At 47.3% G+C, this 15,902-nt stretch overlaps 1 protein-coding gene across 3 annotated transcripts in view; it reads right to left on the bottom strand.

The window, feature by feature from the left end:
• The window catches only part of ACSL1 (acyl-CoA synthetase long chain family member 1), a 68,975-nt gene extending 53,445 nt beyond the window's left edge, over window positions 1-15,530 (bottom strand). For 2 of the 3 annotated variants that reach the window (XM_087418358.1, XM_087418355.1), the window contains exon 1: window positions 15,391-15,530. The gene's annotated coding sequence lies outside the window, so the exon portion shown is untranslated. Of the gene's footprint in view, window positions 1-14,704; window positions 14,896-15,390 lie in introns of those variants that run through there. The other variant, XM_087418357.1, reaches the window with a different exon arrangement.
• Between the last annotated feature and the right edge of the window lie 372 nt (window positions 15,531-15,902).

The raw sequence follows: 15,902 nt of genomic DNA on the forward strand, positions 1-15,902 counted from the left end.
TTTATCTTCCATTTAAGTTAAGCTGAAGCTTTTATTTTTGGTGAAGAAGATTGGCCCTGAGCTAACATCTGTTGCCAATCTTCCTCTTTTGCTTTAAGAAGATTGGCCCTGAGCGTTGAAGCATTTTTTAAAGTCACATTCGTGGCTATCACTGAGAAAATTCTCCCAAGTCACAGGAACACGTGTATAATGTTAGGACAGTTTACAAAATTTGTCCTATGGTTCCATGTTCATATAACAAAACCTCATACTTTATTGCTTTTTAAACTGATTTTTAAATGCTTTTTATAATAATATCCAATACTTGCCTTTGTAAAGTCAAGCCCCTACAAATAACCACCCAACTAGTGTTAAATTTCTTTGCCTTAGAAAAAGTTAAATTCAGCCAGTTGATCTTTACAAGGACCCAAGACCAGGATTGGCAGAGGTGGTTTCACGCCAAGGTACCTTCTCTACCTGATGTCATTCAAAATAAAGTGACCGTAAAATGAAAGTCTTGGGAAGACTCTAATATGAGGTCCAAAGAGCTCTGGGGAAACTCTCGCCTTCTATGGGGGCATGTACGTTATTTAATATTCACACGGGGGTCCAAACTTCGAAAATCTCGCAGACCCGATTCAGGAGGCTTGGAAGTAAAATACAGAACACAAACACATACACAAAATAGTGAATAACACGGTGGCATTAAGTACGGAAGAAATTATGAAAGAGATCACACACTCTCAGGGAGAGCTGCATGTGGAAGGCACAGTGGAGTTGGTCCTGGAAGGTTCAGGGTCGTCTAGGAAAATGAGCTCCATTCAGGCTATGGGGACAGAAACAGGACGATGGAAGTAACTCCCCGCCTCAGCTCTAGGATTTTGGCAAGTTCATCTGCAACCAATGACAGGGTTAAATTAGACAGGAGAGGGGAAGGAGGACGTTCAGGCACATCAGTCTGAGGTTATGATTTCTTTAAGAGCCTCTGTTCATTACACACTTACTAGTGTCAGGCTCTGTGCAAAGCAATCACACCTAGGAGTGAATGTAATCCTCCTAATGGTCCTCACTGCACGGGGCTGTTACTACCTTCACTCAAAGATCGGGAAACTGTGCCCAGGAGAAGTTCAATGTTCCGCCCCAGCTCCACACAAGAACAGGACTAGAGCCCAGGTCTGAAGGCAAAGACCACGGACCTTAAGAGGCGAGCGCTGTGACCCAGGCATATGGTGATTCAAATCTAGACAAAGGTGGGAGGCTATGCAGAGAATGATAAAAAGCCATGATACACAGTGCTTTAAAAAACTAGGATTTGAATCTCAATGTCCATCAGGAGATGAATGGGACAAACAAAATGTAGTATATCCATACAATGGAATATTACTCAGCCATAATAAGGAATGAAATTCTGATACGCGCCATGACACGGATGAACCTTGATATGCTATGCTAAGAAGCCAGATACAAAAGGACAAATATTGTATGATGCTGCTTATATGAGGGAGCTAAAATAGGCCAATTCATAGAGACAGTAATAAAGGCTACCAGGGTGAGAGGTGAGGGCAGGGAATGGGGAGTTATTGCTTCACAGGTACAGAGTTTCTGTTTGGGATGATGAAAACTTCTGCAACTAGAGAGTGGTAATGATTATACAACACTAGGGATGTACTTAACGCCACTGAACTGTATACTTAAAAATGGTCCTAATGATGGGGCTGGCCCGGTGGCGCAAGCGGTTGAGTGCGTGCGCTCCGCTGCAGCAGCCTGGGGTTCACCAGTTCGGATCCTGGGAGCACACCGATGCACCGCTTGGCAAGCCATGCTGTGGCGGCTTCCCATGTAAAGTGGTGGAAGACGGACACGGATGTTAGCCCAGGGCCAGTTTTCCTCAGCAAAAAAAAAAAAGGAGGAGGATTGGCAGATGTTAGCACAGGGCTGATCTCCTCACACACACACACAAAAAAAGGTCAAAATGGCAAATTTTGTTATGCATATTTTGCCACAATAAAAAAATTTTTTTAATCACTTAAAAAAACACACCAGGATTTGGTAACTAAATGGGTAAATCGGAAAAAAAGAGAAGGAATTGGAAGGCTGAGTTTTGGAGGCTGGGAGAGTAATGGAGGAACAATGAAGAGAAGTGGGGAGGGTGAGACAGGAAGGAGGTTTGTGAGCTCCCAGCCCAACTTTCCAGGGTCTTGAAAGCCCTCTTCCCTGTGTGAGTAGAACATTCCATCCTCACCCCATGCTTCTTTGGCAAGCTACCGTGCTGGCCCCCTGCCCCAACAGGGCCATGGAGGCAAGTGTCCCAGTGCACGCTACCTCCATTCCTCCTCTGACCTCCTGCCCTTCCTGCACCACACACAGCCTTTCCTCAAAGCCCACCAGAGAGTCTTCTCTATGCTCCATCCTGCTCTGCATCCCCTCTCCCTTGCTATCTCCTTTAACTACACCTCTTTTCCCTGGCCCTGTTTTGAGATGTCGAAATCCTACCCAAATAGGCCAGATGCCACTTTCTCTCATAAATTCTTCTATGAGCCCCTCAGTGAGAAGGAGTCAGTCCTTTCTCTGACCTCCAGAATACTTTAATTGTAGCCCTCGTGTGGTCTTCAGCATCTCCTATTTTCTACCTATGGTGAGTGTACGCTTCTCTTACGTAGACGCCTCTCTCTCCTTCTGGGCCGGGTCCTATCCCATCTGTCTTTATATGCCCCTGGGGCTTAGAGTGGCTTGCCCAGAACAGGTGCTTCATAAACATTTACTGAGTCATGAATGACCCTCTGTGATTCTGACCAATTCTCTACTGCAAGCCCCCGGAGGATGTATTTATAGAACAGTGACTCTCCCAAGAGAAAGTGGGTATTCAAAGCATTTCCAAACTTCAGCATCCTCCCTCTACACCCCACAGAGCTGCTGTGAGTCAGTGTGCCAGAAGGGAGTAAATAGCATCTCCCAGGTGATGCGGAGGGAAAGAAAAAAAAACGTTGCAAGCCACTGATTTAAAGGCTACATAAAAGTGTTCTCTTACCTACCTTCCCATGATGTTTTATATTTCTCAAATTGTCTCACTTATATATATGTCACCCCAAGGTCACATCAGGGCAAGGATCCCCTCTTTTCCTTAGCAGACATTTTGACATGTGACTACAGATCAGTTTAAAACCAAATAAGGTTGCCCGCAGGAAGGAAAGAGAACAAATATCTTTACTAAGTAGAACAGCAAATGCCAGAAGAAGGACTCGAGTCCTGAGCCTGACACCAGGGCTGGCCACCAACTTCTGTAAGTGAGTTTTCTATGACAGAAAAGAAAATCCTCCAAGCCAGAGAAACAGCCCAGGAGCTGGAGTACAATGGCAGATCTAGTGAGAGGAACCCTACCAGAAACATTGAGGGAGCCAGTGGGTGGCCATATGAGATGTAAGGAACGCTGGAAACAGGACCTGCCCAACACTCTCCAGAGCAAAACAAAAAAAACAAAACATATGGCTCTCCGCCCTTCTCTCTTCAGTGTAGATATGAAGACCTGCCATGTACATCCACTTGGGAAGATGATAATTATGGCTAGGACATGCCCAATGAAGATATTCAGGTCACATAAGGGCCTCTGTGTGGGACAGCAAGGATAAATTTTAGTGGTATGGATTTAAGAGGAAAAGTTTCCATTCAAAAAAATTCCTAAGAGGGGCCGGCCCGGTGGCGCAAGCGGTTAAGTGCGCGCAGTCCGCTGCGGCGGCCCGGAGTTCGCAAGTTCAGATCCCGGGCGCGCACCGACCCACTGCTTGTCAGGCCATGCTGTGGCGGCATCCCATATGAAGTGGAGGAAGATGGGCACAGATGTTAGCCCAGGGCCAGTCTTCCTCGGCAAAAAAGAGGGCTAGTCCTCTTCACACAAAAAAAAAATTCCTAAGAGAAGCAAGATTTTTCCATTGGTCTTCAAACCAATTTGATTTAATGCTGTTAAGCGATTTCTGTATATAGGTCATGACAAGGCAGGGAAGTTGACTGATAAGTGCTCGAGAAGGGAGCAGGCTTGGACAAAACAGACAGCCTGAGTCGATCAGTTTTGCTTCAGCTGAGGGAGACAAGAAGACTTGTTTGTTAGGCTGACCCAACCCTTCCTGCAAGAACCAAGACAGAAGAGGTTTCTGTAGGTTAAGCTTCCCATTCATCAACTGGAGCTAATAAGACATGTTAATTCAGCTGACATTCCGCATAGGAAGAGTCCTAATTATGTCTGTAGGACTGCGCGTTAAAAAAACATGACACCATAGTCTGGGGGAATTAGGCAACATAAGTAGAGCTTGTTATGATAGTAGCAGAGAAGGAAATAAAATTGCTGTTGCCACTAAAATAATCCAGAAGAACAGACTGTGCACCTTCCTGGCCTGCGATGAACCACCAAGGAAAACCCCGAAGCAAGAGGCTCCACCAAGAAAAGGAGAGAACAACTTACTAGGAAAGGGGACAAACCCTTCACAGTAGCCAGAGCTGGACTCAGCTATACTGAGGGCCTCAGGATGGGGATTTTGAGAAACTGCATAGAGAAGGTACCTAAGTCCTGGGGTTCCCTCAGATGCTTTGTCCATAGGAGTTACTTCCAGTAGTGAATATGGAAGGAGACAGAACAGAAACATGGAAAGAATACTAGACTGGAATGCAAAAAGCTCATGTTCTAGGATCTGGCTGTGCCCCTGATGAGCTGCAAAATCTTGAGCCAGCTCCCCTGCTGCCTGTGTGGGCCTCAGAGGGCACCAAAAAAGGAGCTGGGGGGCTGGCCCGGTGGTGTAGTAGTTAAGTTTGTGCGCTCCGCTTCAGAGGCCCAGGGTTCGCGGGTTCAGATCCCACACACAGACCTATGCACCGCTCATTAGGCCATGCTGCAGCAGCGTCCCACATAAAAAATAGAGGACGATGGGCCCAGATGTTAGCTCAGCGACAATCATTCTCAAGCCAAAAGAGGAGGAGTGGCAACAGATGTTAACTCAGGGCCAGTCTTCCTCACCGAACAAAAGAAAAAAAAGAAAAGAAAGGAGTGGGAACAGAGGAAAGCTATGCCCCCTTCCATTACCGACACCATGGAGCACCTCCAAGGCAATGCTTGAGGAGGCAAAAGACAGCCACATAATCCTGGCGTTCGGAACTAAATAACAAGATTCCACCTACACCCAGGGACTCCAGGTGACAGCAGGACATATAAAGAAAACAATCAGTGTTAAAAACCACCATTTCTAGGCGGTGGGCATGTAGGTATTTGTTTTATGATTTTATTAATCTTTGTACTTTGCTGTATATATTTTTTTAATTTCTCAGGATAAAGAAGATATAATTAGGTCAGGTCAGTTCATTTCCTCTCATATTTATGTTTTCCCACCTGCTCCAGAAAGGGCTTAGGGCGCAGAATGACAGATGGAGTAGAAGCCCCTCCCAGAAAGTACACATGTAAGCTCTCACCACCAGCCCTGTGTTGGGCCCTGGCATGGCCACTGTCCAGCTATTTGGGCAACTTCCACTTAACAGTCCCTTTGAGAAAGAGTCCCACTGCAAATTAACAAACAATACTCTGAAAATTGCAGGGAAAAAAAAACCCTGTCCCTAGTCCCTTGAAAACAGAAGGCTATAAGCATGCAGACACAGCATTTGTAGTGTTTTCTCTGCCTTCAATGAGTTTAGGATAACAATGAAAACAATCACACCGGCAAGAGTTAACCAAACTACAGACAGAAGATGACCCCGAAGAGGGAAGCAGTGGGGGGCCTGGGGCTCCAGGCCTCCAGCTGCGGGAGACAGTGCTGTGTATGGGCTGTAGCACGGAGGGAGGGCTGTCGGGAGAGCCGAGCGTGGAGGCAGGCCAGATGGCAACAGGCAGAGACAGGTCGGGGTAGGGAACACCCCAGAGCCAGCCTGAAAGCCGGTAGGTCAGCACTGGGAGCGTGGAGGAGGCTGGCCCGGCACGCGGGTTAGGAACAACAGTGTCATAAACCAGAGGCCACAGACACTGCCTCTCTCCCACGAGAGCATTCCTGTCAATAGGCTAAGAAAGAGCTGGCTGCACCACGCAGCCAGCTGTTGTGTATGGAGCCCTCCCCATCCCCACCAGGGCGAGGCAGAGAAGGACAAGGCCCAGTCCTTGCAGCTCAAAGAGGTCGCCACGATCGAATATCAGTGACCTGGGTAAGGAGGCTGAAGGGGCACAAGGTTGGGTCGAGTTACTTACACCTCTTAAAATAGATCAAGGTTTCAGAAGGACTGATAAGCCAGAGAAACGGCTGAGCAGAACTGGGGTCACTGGAAGACAGACCTCTACTCAGACCAAGGGAGGCCACTCCTGGCAAGTTTGGGAGAAATGAACTTTTGAGTGTGTACAGATTTCAGCAGGGAACTGCTGTGCCCCTAAAAAGCAGAGAGGAATGGAACTTATGAAATATTCTTAGGCTGTGTGGTTCCTCAGGACTGAAGGGGGCCTTTAAAGAGCATGGGACGCCTCTGACCTCTAAAATTCATCAGCTCTGTGGAAGACCTCAGGGGTGCTGGAGGAAGCAACCCTCAAAACAGAGAAAAGGTTAACCAGGATTTAGCTCATTGTATGAGGAGGGATAAGGGAGGAGTTGGTGACAACCATGGGACATGAGCTAGAATTACAGCAGGAGCTCAGGTCACTGTCAGAAGAGGGAGCTGGCCCTGGAGAAGCTGAAACCGCAGAGAATTAGAGAATAATGACCCTGTGTTTCAAAGAGGGAAAAAGAAAGAAAAGGAGATTGTCCGGTCCGGCTGTTACCTACTCAGAACAGGTGACACTAGTTTTGGGTCTCCATTTTCCCTTATGTTTTGTTTAAATTTTTACTATGACAATTTCCAAATCTAGTCAAAAGTAGACAGAGTAGAATAATAAACCACCACGTTACCTTTTACTCCAGCTTCAGTTTTAATAGTGATCAACATTTGGCCAATACTGTTTCATTTTATATCCATTTTTTTAAAACTATTTTAAAGCAAATCCCAAACATCCCATCCTTCAGGCGACACTTCTGAGGCCCATTTGGCTCTACGATCCTACAGCTTTGAGAACTCATTTGCGGGGAGTAAAACTGATTGCCCCATACACTGCATCCTGCCAACTGACTAAAGGTTTCAACAAAGCAAGCCAACTTCAATATTGACTGGAAGTGGCCAACCCAGCATGATATTTCATTGCCATGCAAGAAAAAGGTCCGTGTAAGCAAACTGCAAATATGTATTGAGTACCCTTCTCCATGTCAAGCACAGCGCTGCCTTAGAGGACACAATAGTGAATAAACTAGAAAAAAAGAAAACAAAAAACACCTTGTCCTAATGAGGCTTCTACATTATCAAGTTTTGGGTCCAAAAGCAAAACATACTCTGGATTTAACCTGACTCACCTGAAGTCAGAGACCAATTTGATATGATTCACAACCTAGTTTCACAAAGCCGTTTCTATAGCCTTTTATCTGACAGACTGAGTTCTCTCCTTTTAAAAATGGCATTCAGAGGTCTCTTGCCACGGTGATGGAGGAGAAGGGGTTAATTTTCCGGTTTCCTAAACTGATAATGCATCAAAAAAATAAAATGCATCCCTAATAAGTAAATGTATTTATTTATAAACTAGATACATGTACACTGTGCAAATATTTTCTGAACATTATAAAATACACAAATATGAATTAAAAAAGAAAGCTAAAAATAAAAATGTATAGAAGTTTTAATATTTCCACCTTGCACCCTAATGGATGGTCTATCCCCCCAACCCCAGGGCACGCATACCCCATTTTGAGGACTACCCCTTAATCTCCTGAGCAGTACTGCAACCTCTCTGGTCATGCGCCTGGCTGGAGTCTCCGTCACTTCCCAGCTATGGGCAGCAACAAATAAAACAGCTAACTGGGGCACCCTGAAAAGCTTGCCACACTTAGAAGGCAGAGCAACAGTGGCTGCCAAAGCCTGCCACCAGACTTTCCATCTTGGAGGGAGACAAAGATATTCAACATCGCCCTGTGATGGAAAGAAGCATGCTGGAGAGGGCAGGACACTGCCGGTGACCGTCACGTAGCCAAGTGTGGGAGGCCAAGTGGACTGGGTCAGCTGTTCTGGAGGAAGGAGAATCACAGCCGTGGGGCCACGGCAGGCTAAGGGGCCGGCCTCATCTGAGGAGGTCTGGGGTGGGGACCCCACAGCTTCAGCCCCTGCCTCAGGGGCCAAGGATCTTTAGCTTGCCTGAACTCTGGCAAGGTCCTAGCATCTGTGGCGGTTGACTCTGACTCGTGTCAGAAGAGAAAAACACAGACTGTCTCTGGGCTGCTCAGCCACACCTCCTGGATCTCAGCTCTGTCCTTGGTGAGGTGGCTGGCTGGACCACTTGACAGGCAAGGTCCCTGCCAGTTCCACATTCTGTGACACCTCTGAAGCCTGCTTGAGGCTGCACTGTCCCACAAAAGGAACAAACACCTCTGTGACCATGTCACTAGTGGCACAGAAACAAGGTAGGATTTTAAGTAGGAATACCAGGTAAACAAAGACTACAGTACAGTTATGTAAGATTATCTGGAACTTGACCCTGATCTCCTTCCCTCCCACATCCTGCAGAGCCCACAACCACCTGCTACTCCAACATAACTGAAATTACTCTGAGACACCTCTGATGTACAGTACTTCTCAACACAAAGCTCCAGCCAGTGATGCACAGGCTTTGGTGCAGAGATCTAAGCTTTGCACAGTATCATCATATACAAACCTGGAACATTTAAACGTACATTCTTGTCAGCAACCCCTTCTATGGGACATCTGACTATCTGAATGTCTCCTAGTCTCAGTCAACCATCAGAATATATTAAGTGCTTACTACCAGTCAGGCCCTATGTTAAATGCTGTTGAAAACACAGAAATGACAATGATTAGGTCTCCTAAATGCCCAGAGCTTAGAGTGTGGCTGGGGGGCCTATTCGGGGAAGCAAGATCTGCATACATGAAAAGGCAAATGAAGGACAGAGGGAGGGATGCTGTTCAAAAAACTGAATAACCGGTACAGCCAGGCATCAACCAATGGGAAAAGAAGTAGGCCAGTGCCACCAGAACAGGATCAGGAGATCCTTGCCAGGCCAGGCATTAACTCTTCAGTGTCTGAATTAGGGGAGGGGGCACCTGGGGTAGCGGATATTTTCTAACCTGCATGGGAGTATTTCAACATTTTAACCACCAGTGTGGTTGCTGATGCATCTCAGCTGAACATCAGCCTAGGGTTCCAGTGAGTGATCTGGAATCTGAAGATGGAGAGTCACTCCAAGAAAAGTACCGCTGAGGAGCAGGGCCATGATCAATGAGTGCAGGATGAGAAAGGTCATTGCAGACAGGTGGAGGTAGGCACGCAGGGCCCAGGAGGCCCTTCTAGGACACAAGAAGGCAGGTCAGGCAGAAGAGAGAGCTCACATACAGAGTCTTGGGGTGCAGAGACCTTGCTTCAACCATGCCACCAGAGTTTGCTTTTCAAAAGTCCCACTATGTTGTGGTTTGGGAGAGGCAAGGAAAACAGCAGGTTGGAACCCGATTCTAGAAGCCCACCAATGACCAAGCTAAGTAAAGACTTGGGACCTTACAGAGGGAGCCCTGGAAGGCTTCTGGGCAGAGGAGGGATTCGATCAGAGCTCTGTGTTAGGAAAAGTCATCCTCCTCCCCCTCTTTTTTTAACTAAAGACCTTTGCTGTTTAAACCAGAGGTGACAGACTCTAGACTAGGGCGGTGATACTGCGAATGAAAGGGAGAAATGAGTGTGTGTTGGACGATATTGTACAGAGAGTAAGTCAGGATAAGCAGAACCTGCTGATTGGCTGGATTTCAGGGCACAAATCAAGGGTAACTGCGAGGTCCAACCGTTCCCTGAAAAGGTACAGGGCCCAGGAACAAACTGCACTGTGTGTCATGGCCAGAGGGGAACACGGGTTGTGTAACCTTGGCTAAGTTACCCCATCTCCGCACCACAGGTCAGGTGAGTGAGTTAGGCTACTTCAGTGTTCTGGGTTGTTCTGAAGTGCCTCGGAGGGGACAAGGGAGACTGAGGAAGCGACCATGTCTGTGTGATCTGGGATGCCCCCCCACACACACTTCAACTATGCAGCCCTGCTTTTATTTATTTCAGATATTGGGATTCTGCCTAAAATTGTACTGGGAAAATAGGGTCATAACCACTAGATGATACCACGGTGCCTTCAAAGCCTGAAAACGCACAATTCTATTTTCGTATCTATTAAAAATTTTCAGCACGATCTAGAACATGCTGAGAAAGTCTGTTTCTGGTCAAAGTACCCCAAGATACACAGCAGAAAGCAAACCTGTGCGCCACGGTGAGGCCAACCTCTACTTCAGTGAGCGATGCTCCACCATCTCTGCTAAGCTGGGCCCCTGTTCCCACCCCACAAACTCTCTTCCTGCCGCACACCTGATGCATTAACCATGTGTCTCGATTGTTCTCCAGTGTTACAAGACCCACTCCCAGGGCAGGCAAAGCCTTCTACCCTTTAATTCTCTAGAAAGTCACAGCTGTCTAGGAGGTGATCTCATCACTCACTGAACCAGGCTCAATCAAACATTCTCGTTGTTTTCAGGACTCTGGCGGTAAAAGACGGAGTGTAAATGAGACCAGGGGAAATCAAGGAGCAATGGCACAGAAGAGGAACCAGCTCTGTCCTCAGTCTTGCCACCAGCTGGATAACCCGGAACTTTCCAGGCCCTCCTGGACTAAGAACCCTTCAAACTCTACAGAGGCACTAGAGGCGAGCAATTAAGAGCTCTGGCCCTGAAGCCAGACTGGCTATGTTCAAATCCTGGTTTGGGTGACTTAATCTCTGCACCTCTTCTTTTATCATCTGTCCACTAGGGATAATAGTAGGACCTACCTTAGAAGGCTACTGGGAGGATTAACTGAGGTCGCACATCTGAAGCACTGAGAACAGTGGGTCTTGGACTGTTAGCTGCTGTCATCACCCATCATGTCCTAAGCCTGCCCGTGCTCAGGCTGCGGCCACCGTCTTAATCAGCTGACACTGCTCTGCTTCGTAGCTGACAGCTGAGCCTGGAGGGAGAAACTAGCTCCTGTAGGAACTTACCCTTCACTCTGGTTAATAAAAGAATAAATGGTATTCAGGGCATTTTGGCCTTATATATACGGACATTTCTCCCACAACAAACCTGAGGGGAAGGTGCCAATTTCTACAGCAGCCAAACTGTACAAATGGACAGATAATACATTTACCAGAAGCCCTTCCCAGAATGAGGAAATGATGTAAAAGGCAACCCACATTTCCCCATTCGATGCCCTCATTTCTTTCCATTTATCTTTCCAAGCCATGAAATCCTTATTTCAACAGCTTTTGACTAGAACACATGAACCCAAAAGTCCATTAAAACCATTCATTCAAAAAATAATTTTCAAATCATTGTCAAGTTTAAAAGCAGAACATGCCCTAATTTTTTTTAAAGATATTTTTAAATATATAGGAAGCTTGGTCAACGGTTCTGAAATAGACAGTTGTTCCCAATTATCCAACAATAGGGGAAAAGTAAATAAATTAAGGTACATCCCACAAACCATATAATGCAGTCATCTTCAAAACTCATTTTTTGAAGAGTAGGTAACAACATGGAAAAAATGTTCACCATATAACTTAGGTGGTTAAAATTAAGTTATCAAAATTTTTATCTTCAATTAAAAATATATGCTTAAATTTTAAAAAATTGTTGAGAAAAACACAAAAAGGAAATACACAAAAATGTTAATAGTATTTAATCTCTTGAAGACCTTTATTTTTTATAGTTCTCAAATTTTCTATAATAAGCACAGACTCCTATTATAATATAAAAAAGTATATATATATATTTACTAGTATATAGTGTATAGTATATCTATATATACTTTTTTATATTACAATTTTGTATTTTTATATATATATATATAGCTTTTCTGAGGCAAATGATTTTGATTTAGCTATTAGACAGCTTTCAAATTTATTTAAAACTTGAAGACTGGCAACTAACTCACGGAGAGAATTTAACCCGGGTACGAGCCACCAGTTTTGAAATCTTAGACTTGGGAGACAAGACAATGGCCTGCAGCTGAATGTATTCTTCTGAGGCAGGCAGCACAGGGGAGCAGAGTCCCCAGCTCTGCCTAAGAATGCACCATCCTTCCAAGCCAGCTGCGTCTCAAGGAAGGCTCCATCATACTTATCCATCATATTTCATCCTCCCCTCTTGATTCCACAAAGGTTACAACTAACTGAACACTGCACTGTCTCCAAAACAGTCAAGAACTTCTTGGGCCGGCCCCGTGGCTGAGCGGTTGAGTGTGCGCGCTCCGCTACTGGCGGCGGGTTCGGATCCCGGGCGCGCACAGACGCACCGCTTCTCCGGCCATGCTGAGGCCGCGTCCCACATACAGCAACTAGAAGGATGTGCAGCTATGACATACAACTGTCTACTGGGGCTTTGGGGGGGGGGGGGGGAAGAACTTCTTAATGTCCGGATGTAAAAAAGCAGAAAAATTAACCTAACTCAAGATTACGTGACAGTTTTCTCTTATTACCGTGGTATGGGCAACTGTTTCAAATTACATATCACCTGGGGCTGACACAAACTAGAATTTCTTATGAGTTGGCATTCACCATTTTAGGTAAGGAACAGGAGACAAAATGACGATCTCAGAGTTGCGGCCACAAACACTGGTAAAAGTGCCTCTACTTTGTAGTTCATCAAGTCTAGCTACTACTTCAGGGCTTGTGTTTCTTTAAAAGCTCTCCGAAGCCCCTATAAGTACTAGAATGTTGAAATGCAAACTCCACCCTTGGCAGCTTCAGATCAGCTCTGTCCACTGAGACTTAGTCTCTGGGCATGACTGTCCAAGTAAAATGACTCTAATGTTGTGTCTGACCACTAAGTTGGACTGATAACTTGCAATAAAAACTCTGGCACCTTCCATCTACCTCCTGACTGACCACAGCCTGTCAGAGAGTAAGGCTTGAAGAGGCCTTAGGATACCAACAGGTTTGAGCTGCCTTAAAAGAAGTTCTTTTGTATTTTGCAACATAGGAGTCTAACCCAACCCATTGCATCACCCAAACAATATTGTTCATAAAACATTATTAATGGATTCAACTTAACAGAATTTGCTTAGAAAAGACTAAATGCAAACAAATAATGGGCAGATGCTTTAAATGACAAACTTGCACAATAAATTCAGCAACTGACCTTAAAAACTACATATTCCTCTAAGGTTATTGAGTATCAATATCTAGAAATTACTAGTATTCCTATAGTCTCGCTCTTTCCAGGAAAGTGAAACGAAGGGAAAGAGGAGAAATTCTGAGCTATAATGACAAAACAATCTGATCTTTCCCCAGCCCCTCCTCCAAACACAACCATTTTCCTACAAGACACCTACACCAAAAACGAAAGATGTAGGGGCCGGCCAGGTGGCATAGTGGTTAAGTTCACCTGCTCTGCTTCAGCAGCCCAGGGTTCGCAGGTTCAGATCCCGGGTGCAGACCTACACACCACTCATCAAGTCACAGCGTGGCGGCATCCCACATACAAAATAGAGGAAGATTTGCACAGATGTTAGTTAGCTCAGCAGCAATCTTCCTCAAGCGAAAAGAGGAAGATTGGCAACAGATGTTAGCTCAGGGCCAATCTTCCTCACCAAAAAAAAAAAAAAAACAAAAAACCAAAAGATGTAACAGGACCTGGACATTCAGCAAGACACTGGCATGCTGGTACACTTTCAGTTATCTCCAACTTCATCCAAAAGCAGAGATAGCTATGAAAACTCTACCTGTATGATATAAATAGATACCTGTCCCTACCTGCATTTGTCACATGTGTCTATCTCTTAAATGCCCCAAATTAAAAAGCCCAGAGATTTCTCTTTAGGCTGCCTGCAATAACAATAAAAATACTGCCAAAATATGCATAACACAGACAGGAAGGAAATATGTCAAAATGCTTATAATTGTGGGAGAAGGGTGATTTCTAAAGTCTTCTCTACTCACAGCAAATGCAGAAAACAGAACTCTATACTATACGTTCTATAATATGTCTATATTATTTGAAATGAAGGAAGGAGATATGAGGTGCTGCTTTTAAGGATTCTCTTTATTCTAGTCATAGAATTTTAGCTGGTAAAAGACTGTTGTCTAAAGCATGCTTTTCACAAATAAGGAGTCAAGTTTCAGACTGGGAAGGGATTCTCCCAGGTGAGTCAGGACTAGAAGGAACATCTCCCAAGACTGGCTCCACACTGATGGGAAGCAAGGGGTCCTTTAAAAGTTTCACCTTCTCAAGCCCACCCAACAGACCGTGGATTCAAGTCTTAAGTTTTAAGCCCATCTAACCTGCCACCTCCACCTGAAAATGCATAATCAACCAGAGTTTTTGATTGACTTTTTGCTTGTCTTAAGCAAATAACTGCTTACAATGGGATAATCACACGTGAAATTTGTGTCAGAAACTGTGAAATGTAACCAGTTTCCCTCATGCTAAGCAAAGATCAATAAATAAAAGGAAGGGTCTTGACAGTCTGGCCCTTTGGACACCCCTGCACCAACAAGAAGCTTTTAAAAGGCTTAATTTTAAAAGGCAAAGGACATTTTTACAATGGTCTTAATTAAACTCCATAACCTTGAACGTGAGTGGGGCGGGGAAGGGTTTGCAATTCTAACGTACACACCGATAGCCGGAGCGTCTGTCCCTAGGTTCTAGTCCACGTGTTCATTCAAGCCATCCACCACCACTCCCTGTCTACGCTGCCAGGTGATAGATTTCATCTTTGTTTCCTAATTTCAAAAACGCCAGGCTCCTGAAATCAACGACTCCATCATGGCTCTGTGCAGCGGCTACGGGCACTCCTGTGGAGACACCGCGAGAATTTCTACATACGGCAACCGGCTTCTGATGCTGCCTTTGACCCTCGTGCAAGCTCTCCGCGCTGGGCCCCCATCACGCCGAGGCCGGCATCACCGGCCCCACGCGATCTTCTCCCCCACATGGCAAGCTCGGGGTCTGGCTGCCCCGCCGCCACAGCGACAAGAGGCCGGTCCCGCGACGCGCGTCACCGGGCCCCCGCCGTGCAGCAGCCACGCGCCCGCGCCGCGCGCGGGGGGCGGGTGGGCATCCCCGGCTCGGGCACAGGAAGCGGCGGCGGCTCGGGCCCGGAGGCCTCCGCTGCGGCGGGAAGGGAGGCCGGAACAGCGGAAGGGCCCGCGAGCCGAGCGGCGGCTCACGCGCCTCCGCTGCGGCCGCCGCCTCCCGGGTCCCGGGCTCGGGCTGGCAGGGCAGCCCCAGCCCCGAGCCTCGGCCGAGACCCCGGGCGCCGCCGCGGGAACGCACGCGGCTCCCCGCGGCAGGAGCACTCACCTGCTCGGCTGGCCGGGCCCCCGCGCCGCCGGCTGTCACCGCAGCCCGCTGCCTGCCCCGCGCCGGCTCCCGATGCTATTTAAGGGCGCCGCCGTGGTCTCTGCGCGCTGCCTGCGCGCCCCAGCCTCTGCCGCCCTGGAGCCGCGCTGCTGGCGGGGCGCGTGCCGCGGCCGCCCCGCCCCGGCCCCGCCCCGGCCCCGCCCCGCCGCGCGCCAGCCCGGTGGCCGGCAGGCGGGTGGCGGGAGGCGGAGAGCAAACGCGGCTGGAGTGGCCTGAGCTGCCCTCGGGTGTCATAACGAATCTGGGGAAGGGCAAAGGGTACACGGTAGCGCCTCGACCCAGAAACCAGCCAACCCTGGGGGCTGCAGGGCCGCGGGGGCGGGGAGATGTCCTCTTGCATCTTCCACCTTCAACCACGTGCCCTGCCGACTTCTAGGCGGGCAGGGGGTCCTGCAGGGAGGGGCCCTGGTGGCCGGAGGGCTTTCCTTTCCTATTTTCTTTGGCGCCGACCT

This window comes from Ceratotherium simum, chromosome 28 (genome assembly GCF_057802395.1).
Source record: "Ceratotherium simum simum isolate JZ-2026a chromosome 28, ASM5780239v1, whole genome shotgun sequence".
NCBI lineage: Eukaryota > Metazoa > Chordata > Mammalia > Perissodactyla > Rhinocerotidae > Ceratotherium > Ceratotherium simum.